We start from the raw sequence: 17,890 nt of genomic DNA on the forward strand, positions 1-17,890 counted from the left end.
AGAATGGCTTCTCAGAGCTGGTAGGCATGTTTGCATTTGGCAAACTTTGCCATCTGCCACCCAGAGTTCCTTGCATGAAACCTACATTTCCAGTGTTTTCAGAAAGGTGTGATGAGTGGGTTTCCATGGAATTTTGTGGAATTGATCTTTTCAGGCAGTCCTCATTGCCTTCTCAAAATTGTTGATCCTGGTGCAAGGGCTCTCTTGTCAGCCAACATTGTATTTTGGGCCTGACCTCGGCTCTGAATGTACTTGCTGTACTTCCCATCTTTCCTCTCTCTGGTCCACTCCTCAGATCCCATCCTTCTTTCAATAGGGCCTCATCCAGGAAGCCTGCCCATGTGCCTCCCACTTGATTTCAACTTCTCCAGTGCACTTATTGTCAAAGCAGGGACTCCCAGGAGAGATGGCTCTCCATTCTGCACACTGAAATTTCTCAGCAGGGAGGACTCCTCCATGCTTGGATGGCGGGGCTGCAATCACCTGGAAGGTGGAAATAGGAGGCTGGTGGTGTTCCTAGCCAGGATGCTGGTGACTGCAGTGCATTTAATCTATGGCCCTCAAGGAGGTTTATGCTGCAGATTTGTGTACTTCTGCATCTGTATGCACACAGTTCTTCATGTGGGGAAAAAAGCAATGTTCTCAAAGTTTGCTTTATATTATACTCAACTGGTAATTTACAAACCCCAGTGTCCCATCTTAGCCCAGAGCCATTCCATCAGCCCAGGGCCAGTGGGTGGTCCAGCGGTCAGTACTATGCACAGCTCCCAGGTGGCTCCAGTGTGTAGCTGAATTTGAGAGCCAGTGTACTGTAGGATTTGCCCTTGAGGTTAGAATTCATTGACTTCCTCTTATGTCATTTCACTGGTTCAGGATATTCCTTGTCTCATGAACTATTCTGTGAAATCTTCAAGTTAGCCATCTCTGGTCATTTCTTCCCTTTGATGGCACCTGGTTCAACAGCTTGTTCTTGGGTGGGGTCGGTCATGGACAGTTTTGTCCCTGGGTCACAGAGAGGGACAGGAAGACCCTAATGTGGAATGGTGGTGTAGAGAGTAAGGGTGGGGCCAGAGCCCACACTGTGGTTAGGGTAGGGAAGGGATCTGAAGAGACTACCTTGAAAGCGAGCTCTGGCTGCAGTTAACCAGGAATCAGGGCCTGGAAATGGAAGCCATGACAGGGCTTCTGACTAGAAAGGACACATCTTTCTGGGCTCAGTTGGAGGTCCATCGAGGCAGAGGAAAAGAGAGAGGATGCAGGAGAGGGGGATGGTCTAGATCACAGAGCAGCTCCGTCATCTTAGAGAATGGATTATTTTCTTCCAGTTGCTGGTAAATGCTAATTCATTCACGTGTTACATTCACATCCACCTTGTCCATTGGAAAGGCTGCTCAACCACCACAGGCAGTGGTATCTTGGTGGATGTGTGCATTCTAAAAGGAGGTGAGGTTGGCACCAATAGAGTGTGTGGGCGCTCAGGCATTGGCAAGCTTGCTTTGGAGAGTGAATCCTCTAAATGTTATTGGGCTGTTTTTGAAAGATCGTGTGGTTTGGCTAGACCTAGAATGCTTCCACACAATTTAGCATGGTGTATATTTTAGAGAGCATGATCACTGAGGGGCAGGTTGCTGGTGTGAAGCCGTGAGCATTAACATCTATCAAGTTTCTCACCTGGAGTTGGCTACCTACAACTGGTGACAGTTTTGCTCCTACGGAGCAATACTGAACAAGTCTCTGGGCCAGTAATCCATTGCTGAACTCCATCACCAACAAAAAGACCCTGAGTGAAGGTGAGGACCAGAAGAGCCCGGGAACCACCTGACAGCAGCCCTGAAGTCCTGAGCTCTGGCACATCATATGCCAACTCAAATGGGTATCAACCTCTTCCTGGGCTCATTAGAACTGTGTGCTTCAACTTTCAGAAACAAATGCAGAATGACAGAATCTTCTCTGAGGACACTTCTCTAAGTCTTGTTTGCAGCATGTCTTCACTGGAATGAGTAGTCATTTGGCATTCTGTTGTACTTAAAATTTCATGAGATTCTACTCCTACTTGGTAGGTTGAGTGAAAGTGACTCGGCCTGAATGCATTTTACATCCCAAAATATGGCTTGTCTTTTCTCCTAAACCTATCAGGGCAATCAGAGCAGCCAAGGAGTACTATAAATTCAGGCACAAAATGGCCAGATAGACTGGGATCACTGTATATCTTTCTAGAACCTTCTTTCATGCTCTGGCTTCCCTGAGGTAAAATGGAAACTCTGTGATCCAGATTTGTTAGCAAGTAGTTTTCTTGGGAGGTGATGCTAGAAAACTCCAGGTGGGAACAGGAAGTGATTAGGAACTGGAAGACAGGGTGTACCAGCCAGTTGTTGTCACTGAGTGACTAAGCACAGTTCTGATAAGGAGTGCTGGGGTCCATGTAGATCATGCTACTAGTAGAAGCCCTCCTACAGGGTGAGAGAGCTGGGGTGTTCTCCACCCACTCCTGCCAGCCATGGTGGGAAGCTGCTTCTGGCCTTCACTGTAGGCAAATGGGCCATGGTGTTGGGGGCTGGAGGTCAGCTGGGTGTGAAGAAATGGCATAGTGCTGGACAATGTCATCCAGCTTTGAATCCCCAGACTGGGATCTATAGCAGGGCAAGGTCAGAGACTGTGCTCAGTGCAGCGTCTACTTCTCAGCATAGTGCCAGGCACACAACGGAACTTCATCAATACCCGTGGAATGCTCTGACTCGCCCCAGCCCTTCTCTAGGCCTCTCAGCTGGGCTCTCTCTGCTGGTCCTGTCTGTTCTAGTATATTCAGCTCTTGCTTCTTCGTAATTCGCTTTCCTGAATTGTGTCCTCTTTCTCCACACTGCTTTGGTCACTCTTTCTCCACACTCCTGTGGTCCCAAATGGCTGTGTGGTGGGGCTGTGGCAGAGAGATCTCATTACTACCAGAGATGGAGTTTTTAAGCCAAATAAGACACGTGCTCTGCTGCTAAGGATGGTCTTCAGCATAACGTGAGGTAGAAGGTTTGAAATTAGGATTTTCCTCCCAATCTTAAGGCATGTCATCCCTGTGTGCAGACCAGGAAGTGCCCTGGGAAGAAAGGCAGGTATGGGTTTGGAATCAGAGACCAGCATGAGAAGAACACTTTCACTGCTTACTGGACAATGACCTTGGGCATGTTCTGTAACCTCTTGGGACCTCAGTGTTTGCATATCTGAAATGGGGATAGTTGTATGACTGACTTCAGGAGGTGGGTAGAGAGAATCCTAGAAGTAGAGGAAGAAAACACACAGCATCTGTGAAGCACCCCGCCCCCACCTTTAGTCTTTCCATGATTTTCTAAGCGTGTGTTGATTGACTGTTGGTAACAGCATGCCTGTAGAATACCTGAGGGCCCGTCTAATTTTGCCCAGTTGCCACATTTGCAAGGACACCTTCTACTAGAATCCGATCTAGGAAGCTGGGGTCCCTTTGCAGAACATACAAGATCCACAGCAAAGTTCAAGCCCCTGAGACAGAGGGCTTCTGCTGGTGTCCTCATGTCCTCATGGGCACTGCAATGCCTTTCTCCACCGATGTTCATTGAGAGCCTGGTCCAGGCCAGGCAGGGCTCCCTGCTGAGAATGTGGCAGAGAATGAAGCACATGCCTGGCTGGCTTGTAGGGGAACAGTCGGGGGCAAGACAGGCCAGTGATGGTGAAGACAAGACCAGTTAGTTGACTTGTCCCAAGGTCTTTTAGCCAAGCACTCTTCTAAGCACCTTTTCATAAAAGCTTCCTCATCCCTCAATAGTTGCACGAGGAACAGTACTTTGGTTGTCCCCATTTTCCATAGGTGACAACTGAGGCACTGAAAGATCAGGTCACTTGGCCAAGGTCATGGAGATAGCACAGGGGGAAGTGTTGGCTGCAAACCCTCCCATGTGGCTCCAGCTTTGGGCTCTTTATCCCCCCCGGCCTGCAACCTCTTGGTCATGCTGTGGCCCCTCTGACCTGTCTGTCACCAAATAGTGATTCACTGCAGGGCCTTTCCCGAGTCCTCTTCCACCTCAGAGTGCCTGTGTCTCACAGAGAGTTAACCAGTTTCCTGGGCCCCACTGGAGTTCCTGGTTTTGCCAATCTGGGGCGGGGTCTGAGAATGTGTGTTTGTAACAAGGTCCCAGGTGACCCTGAAGATGATGGGTCTCAACACAGGTGACTTTCCTCCTCCCCTCAGGTCATTTGACAATGCCTAGAGACCTTCTGTGTTATCACAAGTCAGGGGTGCTGGTGCACAACTCAAGTAGAGGCCATGGGTGCTGCTAAATGTCTACCACTGCACGGGGAAGGCCTCTACAGACTAAGAAGGCAGGTGTGGGTTTGGCATCTGTGAAGCACCCCACCCCCGTCATTAGTCTTTCCATGATTTTCTAAGCAAATGTTGATTGGCTGTTGGTTACAACATGCCTGCAGATCTACCTGAGGTCCTGTCTAATCCACACGGATGGAGAAGCTCACTTTTGCTCAGTTGCCACATTTGCAAGGACACCTTCTAATAGAATTGGATCTAGGGAGCTGGGGTCCCTTTGCAGAACATACAGGATCCACAGCAAATTCAAGCCCCTGAGACAGAGGGCTTCTGCTGTTGTCCTCATGTCCTCATGGGCACTGCAATGCCTTTCTCCACTGATGTTCATTGAGAGCCTGGTCCAGGCCAGGCAGGGCTCCCTCAACACAGGTGACTTTCCCCCTCCCCTTGGTTCATTTGACAATGCCTAGAGACCTTTTGAGTTATCACAAGTCAGGGGTGCTGGTGCAAAACTCAGGTAGAGGCCATGGGTGCTGCTGAATGTCTACACTGCATGGGGAAGACCTCTACAGACTAAGAAGGATGTGGCCTGATGGGCCAAGGGCGCCAAGGTGAGGAACCCAGTGTGGAGTACAAGCACATGAGCTTGGGTGTGTTCAGGTATGGCCTCGGGACTTGTTTCAAATGTGGCTTCTGTCAGTGCAAAACTCCAGCACCTCTGAGTGGCAGCGTTTCTGACAAGCTCTGAGCAGCAGTGTATTCTGAAATTTTTTTGTATACATATAATTTTACCCATTTTCACAATTATTTGATAGGTGTCATGAATGTTTTAATTGTTAGAATTTCTGTGTGTGTGTGTGTGCATGCGTGTGTGTGTGTGTGTGTGTGTGTGTGTGTGTGTGTGTATGAGGTTTGGAAACAGGGCATAAATTTGGCCTTCTTCATGGGCCATATTAGTATACACAACTGCTAACAGATGCTTAGCAGTAATTATAAGTCACATTTCTTTCCTTTAATCTTTCCATGAAGATGTGCCTTTCATGTGTAAAAACAAGTGTTTTCAAAATTGACTCTCTGGACAGATCTTTGGGCTCAGGTGTCAGTGTTCCAAACTGTGCCAGAAAACACCAAATCTGATTTCACAGATTGGGCTGTCCTTAGCTCTGGCCTCCAAATTCATTCCCCTTCCTGGATGTACAACCCATGAGACTTGCCAGAAAGGAAGAGCCATGGAAGATTTTAAGAAGGACAGCCACAGGATCCTCTTTGCTCCTAGCCTCTTGAGAAAATAATAAAAACAATAACATCAAGCAAACACATGGTCTAGAACCTTCTTCTGTAAATAATTAGTATTTACCATATTGATATGTGTGCTGTGGTCCAAATTGTATTTCAGAGAGAGAGAGAGAGAGAGAGAGAGAGAGAGAGAGAGAGAGAGAGAGAGAGAGAGAGAGAGAGAAAGAATGTGTGTGTGTTTGATTCTGAAGAATCAAAGCCAGAGAACAGAGATAATTCTATTAGCTGCATCTGGATAGCACTTGGCCTCCTTTCCTAGCAGGGAAGGACCTGAAGTCAATGGCAGAGCTTGTTCATGGTGTAGCCAAGTTGTCTCTGCAGCATTTTCAATGCTAGAGCATCTGTTCTGAGAATTTTAGTACAGCACCTAATTTTTTTATGTTTGCAGGCACTTGCAGATGTGGGTGTTGAATGAGGGGTATCCATCAGAGGAGAAAAGTTCTTGTTTTGGAGATGGGGAATGTCTAAAGGCTTGTTAGAATGAGTGGAATGAGGTCACTTAAGACTTCAATGAGACATAGCAAAAGCAGGGGTAGGGGATGGGGTTATGGCTCAGAGGTAGAGCACTCACCTCACATGTGCAAGGCCCTGGGTTCAATCCTCAGCACCACATAAATAAATAAATAAATAAAGTTATTAAAAAGAAAAGCAGGGGTGAGGGTAAATATACAACAAGCCTCTGAGATGTTCTTTCCATGTCAGGAGGTAGCAGGACATTGGAGCAATGCCTGTGCATCCACTGCTCAGTTCCATCTTGGGGGCAGACCCAGCACTGCAAGCTGATGAGGAACAGGACATAGGAAAGCCATTTACTGCAGATGACACGATTGAGCATTTGGCTCATCCCAGAGGATAGGGGGAGGCAGATGCAAGCCAGGCTTGGAGGACCCCATGGAGTACCACCAGGTGACCAACAGCCAGTTCAAAACTCCATTGTTCCTTAGAAAACTTGGATTAGAACCACCATTTGGCCCAACTACCCCACTCCTCGGTCTATACCCAAAGGACTTAATATCAGCATACTGTAGAAAGGCAGCCACACCAATGTTTATAGTAACTCAATTCACTATAGCTAAACTGTGGAAGCAACCTAGATGTTCTGCTGTGGATACAAAAACATTATCCTATATAAACACAATGGACTAATGCTCAGCATTAAAAGAAAATATAATGATACCATTTGCAGGTAAATGAATGGAGTTGGAGACTATCATGCTAAGTGAAGTAAGCCAATCCCATAAACCCAGAGGCTGAATGTTCTCCCTTAAGAACTAGATGCTGATCCAAAATGGGGGGAATGTGAGAAATGGAGAAATTTTGATCAAATGGGAGGGAGGAGAGGGAAGGATGTATGGGGCAGGATAGATGGTGGAATGAGATGGACATTATTCCCCCAGGTACATGGATGAGTAACATAGGGTGCAATGCTACATCGTGTCCAATTAGGTAAATGAAAAGTTGTGTTGCAATAGTGTACAGTGAATCCAAATGCATTCTTGCCGGGGTCCTGCCCTAGCGGGGTTCAGGGAGTCCTGAAGGATGAGTGGCGTCGGCGAAAAGATGAGACAGGAGTCGTTCCATTGGAGCAATCTCCAGAGAGAGATGCAGCTTTCTCTGGGTCATCTTTTATTACAATTTTTCTCATCATTATAGATTCAGAATACGTCATTGATTATATAATTTAAAACTTTGCCGAGACATGACATTTCCTTGACCATGATTGGGGGTACAAAAAATGTAACATTAATTTACATTTTTCCAGGATATGACCTTCAGTTGTGTAATTATTCAAAGTACAGAATCATTAATAAAATACGTCACTAATTTACATTTTTCAGATTTTCCCAGGATTTACTATTTTTCCCGAGATATGTTATATTCTTATTAACTAATGCCAAGCTACGTAACCAGACTCTAATTCTCCTAACCAATCACTAATCTAAAGTACGCTTGTACTTTATTTCTAATCTAAAATTCCCATCTAAAAAAGTGCCTTTAAATCTTATATTTAAAATATCCTAAAGTTTATGAAGCATGTGTGAGGCCCTAGGTTCCATCCCCAGTATCAAAACAAATAAAATAAAAATCCCAAAGCCATATACCCTTTGGAAGATGGAGGTGTGGATGTGGCAAGCCGTCATCAGGGCTCACCCCTTATTACACATCAGAGAATTCATACTGGAGAGAACCTTGGGGTGTGTGTGTCGGGGGTGGAGCCATCCCTTCAGAAGCCGGAGAGCTCCCCCTGCTGGTTACAACCCTGGAATGTGGACCATGTGGGGAGCCTCTGCTGGCTCTTCTGCTCTTTGTTATACTGGATAATTTGTAGAACAGTCACCTTTTAGGCAAGTGGGTCTATCAAGCTCCTAGTCTACCATGCTAGAAGTTAGTATTATTAAGATTTTTGTTTTGAGATGGGATCCTGCTGTTTTGCCCATGCTGGTCTTGAATTCCAGCAATCCTCCTGCCTCAGTGTGTGGGACTACAGGTGCATGCCATTGTGCCTACCTCTAGAGCAACTCTTTGAATTTGGTAAAACTGAGAAAACCCACTAGTATAACTCAGAACTCGGCATACATCAATTCTTCACCCCAGAGAAAAACCCTGGGAGCTGAAGGAATGTGAGGAAAATTCCTTTCAGATTTGAAATCCACCACATGAGCTGAAAGGAAGCTGAAAATGGCCTGCCCGGTGCCTTCTACCTGCAGAGGCCAGTGTTTAACTGTGCCTGTCCTTGGTCACCACATCCTGTAGATCACGGGGAGGGGTGTCACAGGTGCCAGAGTGACAAGGCTGAGCAGGTGGACAGCCATCAGTGACCTAGCCCAGCCATGATTAGGCTAAGGAGATGGATCTTTAGAGAGCATTGCCCTGCAGACCTTCCTGGGCTGGCCTCCTCCCGTGGGTTCAGCTGTAGTTTGGGGATGAGACTGAAGGCCCTTGCTATAGGACACCCTGTGTCCTTGTTTCTCTGTAGCACATTACCTTCTCTGTGAGGCCACAAGTAGTCTGTATCTGAGCAAGAAGCAATTCCCATTGCAACTGCATGCTACTAGATTTGGAATTTTTGGAATGAAATCTTCTTTTAAGATGAAAACCACTAAAATATGGCTGTCATAAAAATAAAAACCTCAAAAACATTATTCTAAATGAAAGACGGCAGATATCAGAGTCCATATTATATGGTTTTATCCTTAGGAAATGTCCAGAAAAGGACATTTTTCAGAGACAAATGAGATTTATTGGTGTCCTGAGAATGGCAAATGAGAGTGACCACAATGTTATGGGGACGGGGGGGTGGTGGTTCTAAAACTGAATTACGGAGATGATTCAATGTTTTGGTAAATTACAAATCTCTAAAGTGTGGAGAGCCACAATGAATGACCACACCTTCCAGAGGTTCTCTGGTCTTGTGATAACCATTTAAGTAATTTTCTGTTCATCATCTCACCACTCTTATCAGTTGCTGAAGGTCATGTCTCATGCTTCCTCTGAGAAGGGAGCTTCCAGTGGGTTCTCACCAGTTGGGAGTTACTTTGAAAAAAGAATTTGACTTTCCCACGTTGTCTCAGTGCACCTGGCTGATTTCATATTTTTGTACTAGTTGAAAAGCTTGCCTTCTAGAAAACTGCCAATTAAACATTTCCTTAGAAAAATGTAATGGTGCCTCCTGTTTTTCAAATTCAGAACTAGATTAGCATAGTTTCATCTTTAGGATAGTGTGGTGTGTTTTTGTGTGTGTGTAATAGAAATTGAGTGCTTTTAGATTTTGCACTGTAATAGTTTCTGATGCCAACTGCTCAGAATTGGGATAAACGTCATGGGTTAAAAACATGGTAGTTTACAAGGCTGCCCTCACAGATTGAGGAGTCCCCAGACCACCTTCACTTCTGAGAGCTGGCTACAAATTCAGGGCTCCCCACTACCCCTGTATGTTAGGTAACTCACTAGAATGATTCTCAGAACTCAGGACAAAAAGGTGTGTTTTTGTTGCTTGTTTTTGGTACCAGGGATTGAACCCAGGTGTGCTTAACCACTGAGTCACATCCCCAACCCAACCCTTTTTTATTTTTTATCAGAGACAGGATCTCTCTAAGCTGCCTTTCTAAGATGCTGAGTCTGCCTTTGAACTTGAGAACCTCCTTCCTCAGCCTCTGGAGTCACTGGATCATGGATATGCACCACCATACAATATTACATTGTCATCATAAATTTAATGATAGCTAAAAGAGACCCAGTAGAACCAGCCTAAGGAAGAGATGCAGACTGGGCAAGGTCTAGGAACTTCCAAATGCAAAGCTCCTGTCATTTCCCAGGAGCACATTAGGCTACCTGCACACTTATGTGTGACAATACACAGAGTACTGCCAACCAGGGAGGCTCACCTGAGCATCAGGGTCCAGGGTTTTAATTGGACTTTCATTACACAGATATAGTGGATTCTATCCTTGACCCCTCAGTTGAACCCAGTCACCAGCCCCCTTCCTTTCCCTAGAGGATGGACTGATACCACATGGCTCAAAGCCCCAACCCTCGAATCATTTGGTTGGTAATTCTGGCAAGGCCAGGCTGCCACTCTGCATATCATGCATGGTCCAAGGGCTCTCTTGTTGCTCAGGAAATTCCAAGGAACCAGCAACAAGGATCGGCCAAATACTTTATTACATAGCACCCACCCTAAAACAAATCAGTCAAAAATCCTTCTTCACTTATTATTCAATTAAACATGTACAGCAGTCTGTCTGGGCCAAATAACTGGGAGGTGACAAGCAACTTGAAGGTTGAAGCGGCAACTGCTTCATTTCGGGAAAACTCAGCGGGAACTGAGTGGGAACTCAAGTAGTGGGCACCCAAGGTAGTAAGAGCCGCTTTATTGCAGAACAGCAGAGGTATACATACCTAACTGATTACACACAGCTTGACTCAATTAGCATTATCTAGATACAACAGTCAGCCAATAAGGAATCCCCACCAACTTAATGGCTCGGTGGCGTTGTCTTACAAACCACTCCTCCTGGCAAACTGCCAGGCGCCATCTTGATTTGCGGTCCCCAACAAACATGTAACAAACATGAAGATTACAGACATTCCTCAATAAACAACTGCAGTGTATCACTCCTGCTTATAGACTCCCTGTTGAGGAGACTGGAAACCAAAGTCTTTGTCTAACACAGCAGGAGTGAGCTCAGCTACAATTACTAAGGAAGAAGAGGGGGACAGGAATCTGTGCCAAATACTCCAAGACATTTGGAGGTCCCCTCAATGACCTTCTCTGGGACTTGGTTTTCTTCTCTAGAAGAGGAAGGGCTTTGCCCATGTGGAAATAAAGGCCTTTCAAATAAGAGCAGTCAGAGATGATTCAGAGGTTCCTATAACCAAGTCATCAGCCACCTCCACCTGCAGCAGACATCCAAATGCATGCAGGGAGTGAGACACCTTTACAATGAAAAAAAAATAATAAAAGGAAGCTCAGGTGTGCCCCAGGTTGAGAGCTGTTGGTGTGGAAAACTGGGCTGACCTAGCTGGGAGAAGGACATCTCATGTGGCTGCTTCAGGGAGATATGTGACTTTCCATGGTTGGTCCTGAGTTGGTAATGGGGGCAAAAGACAGAGGAGCTGCAGTGATTGACCAAGTTCAGGCCATGTCTGAGATGACTGCTGCACACGTCACCTTCTGGCTTCCTGGTTGCTGAAGAAGTGTGAGCCAGACCTGTGGCTCAGTGGTGTGGCCATCTTCCGCTTGTGTGCTTATGGATCCCCCTTCTGCACATTCTCTTGCTGGAGAGAGGCTGGCCAATTCAGGGACCACTAGAGATGCTATCTTCACCACGTGGGGAATGTTCCATTGTTCATGTACACCGTAGCACATGATCTTGTAATATCATCTTCATAATATCTGATAAGAAATGATAGCAGTGCAGAAGAATGGAGCAAATTGTTCTCTTTAATGTGACGTCTAGCCTGTTCATTGATCCAAGTTCAGAAACAAGCGCAGATGCCACCACGTCAAGCCAATGAGAAATCCAGAGCAATGCAGCAGCCCATCACTTCCTTTGCCAATGCACAGACACAGATCTGTATCCTAGGGAGAGCTGCTGTCAATAACTTATTCCAGAGTTAGTGATAGTTTTGTTAGTGGTTCCTTGAAAGGTCCTTTGCAAGGAGGTTCAACCTTTCCCCTGTGACTCTTAATAGACAAAATCTTGTGGTTTAATGTAACAAAGAGGGTCTTTAGGAAGATGCTGTGGGAAGGATCTAGACCCAAGTCCTTTGCAGTACTTTTCCATGCCTGAGAATAGCAGTGTAGATTTATCATTGGAGGCAAAACCCCTAAGTAAGTGGGCCTTACTGTACCAGTACTCAGGGGAAGAACTGATGTGTCCCAAGTGAGTGAATCTTATGGCCATAAGGAATTCTCTGAGTAAAATTTTTAGCTAGGAGTTCAAGGGTTTCTGAAAAATTTGCTCATTTTAATTTAAGAATAATGTTGGTTCTTTCAAGCTTTCTGGGAGATTATGTATGGTAAAAACAGTGTCATTTTTAAACGTGGGGTAATGCCTTATGGAGTTCTAATGATTCCTGTAAAATATGTGCCTTGATCACTTGATATGAAAGTTAGGAGCCTCAGGTTGGGGGGAAAAAAGCAAGCAGCTGCTAATGGTTGTAAGGACTGTGCATGTTTAACAAGGAAATGCTTCAGCTCATCCTGAAAACAGATATACATTGATGCATACATATTCCAACTCTTTAAGAATGGAAGCTGGGTAAGACCCACCCGAAGGTACGCAGGGTGGCCCCGGAGGCCTTGGCTCCTGGCCATGCCCCACCTTTACAGGATTTCCAGAATTATGCTGACAGGTGATCCATAATCTGAAAATAACCTGTTAAAAAGCTCCCTTTTAAAAGTTCCTTCTCCAATACTAATTTAAGATAGTGACCAAGTTGTCTGTATTGTGATGGGCAACTACATGGAGAAATTTAGATAATATCCATCTGAAATAATCTGATACCAGAAAGCAGCCATTTTGGGAGCACTAGAGATTATCCAAGTGAAGGTTATAATTTTTAATATTATTCTTTTTTCAGAACCAGGGTCTTCACGTTGATAATGTGTAATACTCTCTTTGAATCACTCTAGATTTACTCTTTGGGGTCCATTTAGGAGCATCATTTTGGCTGAGGCTGCTACTTTGGCATAACTGCTTGCTAGAGCATTTCCTTTCACATCCATGGTGCCATTTCTCATTCTGACTTTGCAGGGGCCACAGCCCTGATGATAGCCGGCCCTCTAAGAAGGAAGGAAGCTGCATCTACATGTTCCTTAATTTGTTCATTTTTATGGGGGTTCTAGCAGAGGTTAGGAAACCCTCCTTGTTTTCAAAGCATCCTAAAGTCACATGATGCTGCCAAGCAAACCTACTCTCAGTGCACATGAGTTCACAAACTCTGTGTGGTAAATGCAGTACATTTTGCCATCTGGTCTGACATCCCCTCAGGTTGACTATATTCTAAAGAGAATTCAAATTAGTGATCACGTATTCTGCTTGATAACCTCCAGTTTCAGTTCTGAGAGAGGATTCATCAACAAATAATAAGACAGGTTTCTTAATTGGAACTTCTAATAAATCCAAGTGAGCTACAGAGATTCTGTGATTAAGGAAAGACAACTGTGAGTGTCCCCTTCTGTTAAAAGCTAGAGAATGTCAGGATCCAGAGCACTAGAGTGGTAAAAAGAAATGTGAGAGGGAGAGAACAACACATGTCCTAAGAGGCTAATTAGCTAGCTGAAAGTGAAAACCTCTTTGTTCACAGATGACATGATTTTGTACGCAGAAAATCCTAAGCATCCACTAAAACCTATTAGAATACAAGAGTCCCACAACATTGCTAGAATCAAGATCAATATACAAAAATCACTACTACTTCTGTACATGCACAACGGGCAATCCAAAAATGAAATTGAGAAAACAATTCCATGTATAATTTCACCAGAAAGAACAAAATACTTAGGGATAAAATAAAAAAGGAAGTGCAACATTTATATTCTGAAAGCTAAACACACTGGTTGAAAGAAATTAAAGAAGTTATAAAAGAGAAGTGGAAAAACATCCCATGTTCATGGTCAGAAGACATGCTATTGTCAAGATGACTGATCTATACAGTAAAGCACTCTCTGTCAGAATCCCAGCTGTATTATTTGTGGAAATTGACATGTTGATTCTAATATTTACATGGAATTGCTAGATATCAAGAGTAGCCAGAATAACTTTTAAAAAGAAGAACACAGTAGAAAACCCCATACTTCACAACTTTGAAACCTACTACAAAGCAACAGCAGTTAAGATAGTGTGGTACAGATGTTGTAGATCAATGGAATAGAATCGAGAGCTCAGAAGTAAACCTACATGTCTATGGATGGCTAATTTTCAACAAGTGTGACAAGACCATTCAATAGGGAAAAAATAGTCTTTCCTTTCTTCTCCTTATCTTTTTCTTTTTTTTTCCCTTCCCTTAACCAATGATGATGGAACACTTGGAGGGCCTATGCACAAGAATAAAGTTGGACCACATCTCGCCAATATGAATACAAAATAGATTAAAGACCTAAATGTAAGAACTCTTAGAAGAAAACATGGATCAAATCTTCACGACCTCAGATTTGACAGTAAATTCTTAGACATGACACCAAATGCATAAGCAATGACAATAAAATAGAAAAACACAATTGAAACTCAAGTCTTTGTGCTTCAAAGGATACTTATTAAGAAATGGAAACAAAACCTACAGAATGGAAGAAAACAATTACAAATCATGTACCAATAAGGAACTTATATCCAAAATATTCAAAGAACCAATAAAACTGGATAATAAAAGACAACCAGATTAAAACAGCAATGCTTGAACTCCAAAACTATTGGCGAGAAATCAGAATCCTAAGCACTGCTGGTAGGACTGTAAAATATTGCAGCCACTTTGAAAAACAGTCTGGCAGAGTTACCATGTGACCTAGCAATTCTGCTCTTAGGTACATATCTAAAAGAACAAAAACATGTTTACACAAAAGTTGTACATACATGTATATGGCAGCATTATTTATAATGGACAAAATGCAAAAGTAACCCAAATGTACATCAACTGACGAATGGATAAGATGTAGTATATCCAAGCAAACAGAATGTTACTCAGCCATAAAATGTAAGGAAGTACAGATACCTGCGACAACATGGGTAAACCGCAACAATGTTATACTAAGTGAAAGAAGCCAGCCACAATGGACCATGTGTGACTGCATTGATAGGAATTTTCTAGAAGAGGCAAATCTATAGAGATAGAAAGTAGACTAGCTATTGCTTCAGGCTGGGGTAGCAGATGGGGATAGGGGGAGTGGCAGAGGGTATGGGGGTTTCTCTTTGGAGTGATGAATGTGATCTAAAATTGACAGTGATGATGTTGCACAGCTCTGGGAATACACTAAAAATGGCTCCAGGGCCATGTGGATGGCTGACCACACAATGACAGATGAGCTCAACAGTAGTTTATAAAAGGAAGATACAGAATGTCCCACTGGGCAACATGGGGATGCATGTGGGTGCAGAGTGGACTAGCAGTGGCTGTGGGAGGCAGTTTTGTAGAAATGAGGATAAGGGGACCCCTGGCTCCTGGGGGAGGAAGTGACTAGCTTGTCTGAACCCTTCTGCAAGCCGACTTCAACCTCACACATCTTACAAAAAGAAAACAAAACAAAATAAAATGGATTACAGACTTAAGTGTAAAGCCCCAAACTACAAAACTTTTATAAATTAACAGGAGACAAGCTTTAGACCATGAATTAGGGATATGGTTCTTAGACACGACACCAGAAGCACAATGCATGAAGGGAAATTAATAAACTGGACTATCAAAATAAAAACCTGTTGCTTGGTGAATGGCCAAGTGGCCTTGCTAAAAGAATGAAAGGACAAACTGTGGATTGTGAGAAAATATTCGCAAATTATCTATTTGAAAATGGAATTGCCTAGAATAAATAAAGAAATGAACAGTAACTGAACAGTAAAAGAAATCATCAGGGTGGAGCTGTAGCTTAGTGGTTAAGCTCTTGCCTAGCATGTGTGTGGTCCTGAGTTCAACCCCCAGTACTGGGGGGAAAAGAAAGAAAAAATAAACAAACAAATAATCCAACTAGAAAATGAGCAAAACATACAAACAGACATTTCACCAAAAAGGATATGCAGATAGATGTTTAAGAACACACACACACGGAAGGAGTTCAGTGTTATTAACTATTAGGGAAATATAAATTAAAGCCATAAGGAGATGTCACTATATACCCGCTAGAACAGCTTTTAAAATGGTGATAATACTACATGCTAGTGAGCATGCAGAGAGCATCTATCTCTTACACGTTGCTGATGGGAATATAAAATGCTAAGACCACTTTGAATAAACAGTTTGGCAGTTTTTTTGTTTGTTGTTTGGTACCAGGGATTGAACCCATGGGTATTTAACCACTGAGTCATATCCCCAGCCCTTTTTTATATTTTATTTAGAGCTAGGATCTCACCAAGTTGCTCAGGGCCTTGCTAAGTTGCTGAGCTGGCTTTGAACTCATAATCGTCCTGCCTCAGCCTCCCAAGCCACTGGGAGAACAGGCAGATGTCACGGCACCCAGCTGGCAGTTTCTTTAAAAACAGAGCATATACCGACCATACATCTAGGAATCTTAGAACTTGGCATATTCCAGAGAAATGGAATCTTATGCCCATGCAGAAATAGGTATGGGGTTGGTATACACTTCAGAGAATTGAAAGCAGGGACTCAAAGACATGCTCATACACCCATGTTCATGGCAGCATTATTCACAATAGACAAAAGGTGGAAATAACCCAATTGTCCCTTGACAAGTGACTATATAAACACCACAGGGATGGAGTTATATATAGGCAACAGCTGTATACATGACATATATATGGAGTTATATGTGTGTGCACACGCATGTGCATGCAAATGTTATTGATCTCTAAAGGTCGATTCTGCCAAATGCTACTAAAGTGAAATCAACGAGAAAAAGGAGAAATACTGTGTGACTCTACTTGTATGAGGTACTCAGAGTAGGCATACTTCTTGAGACATAAAGGGGAATGGTAGGGCTGAGAGACAGGGAGGGGGAGTTAACATTTGGTAAGTACAATTTCAGTTTTTCAAAATGTAAAGAATTTCCCCCCCAGTGCTAGGGATTGAATCCAGGGGTGATCTACCACTGAGCCGTATCACTAGCTCTTTTTATTGTTTTTATTTCAAGATGAGGTCTCATTAAGCTGCTAAGGCTGGCCTTGAATTGTGATGCTCCTGCCTTAGCTTCCTAAGCAGCTGGGATTACAGGTGTGCGCCACCACACCCAGCACAGAGGAAATGAATACTATGAACAGAAGGTGATTATGATAGCACAACAATATGAATTTATTTAATGCCAATGTTCTGCACACTTAAAATGGTTAAGATGGTAAAGTTTACATGTATTTGCTACAATTTTTAAAGTTTAAATGTCTAAAATATGTACATGAGTGTTTATGATAGCTTTGGTTGGAATAGCCCCAAACTGGGAACAAGCCAAATATGCTAGAAAGGGCAAATGGTTAAAAAAAATGGCAGTAATAATAAGTACTTAGTAATAAAAGTAAGAAACTATAAACCAACTTGAATAGACATCAACAGTCTAAAAGCCAACTCAAAACATCACACACTATGTGACTCCATTTATTTTTTTTATTTTTTATTTTTGTATTTGTTTCAGTTTAAACTTTAATGAAATACATATTTTATTTCAATTTCTTCTCTCTACATTTGAATGGTATCTATAAATAAATTTTATTCATCTTATATCAACACATGAATTTCTTCTTTTGTGAGTAGGATGGTAATAACTAAATGTTCTCAAGTTTACAAAATTATAGATATGAAGAATAGATTGGTGGTTGCCATCTTCCAGATGTTGGGAGGGTGGATGAGTGTCTCTACAGGTGAAAGGAGGGATCTTTGTGGAGATAGAAGTTTTGTACATCGATGGTGGTGGTGGTTACATAAGTCTACTTCTGCTACAATTGCATAGAACTCCACACACACACTTTCACAGATGAGTCCATGCAAAACTGATTAATCTGAACAAACTCAGTGGGTTACATCAATGCCAACTTCCTGGTTTTCACATTATAGTTCTGTAAAATATTACCATTTCGGGAAACTGGGTGAATGGTGTATGGGTATCTTTTTGTACTAATTTTGCAACTTCCTGTGAATGTATAATTATTTCAAAAG

The sequence above is a fragment of the Ictidomys tridecemlineatus genome, chromosome 12 (assembly GCF_052094955.1).
Source record: "Ictidomys tridecemlineatus isolate mIctTri1 chromosome 12, mIctTri1.hap1, whole genome shotgun sequence".
Taxonomy (NCBI): domain Eukaryota; kingdom Metazoa; phylum Chordata; class Mammalia; order Rodentia; family Sciuridae; genus Ictidomys; species Ictidomys tridecemlineatus.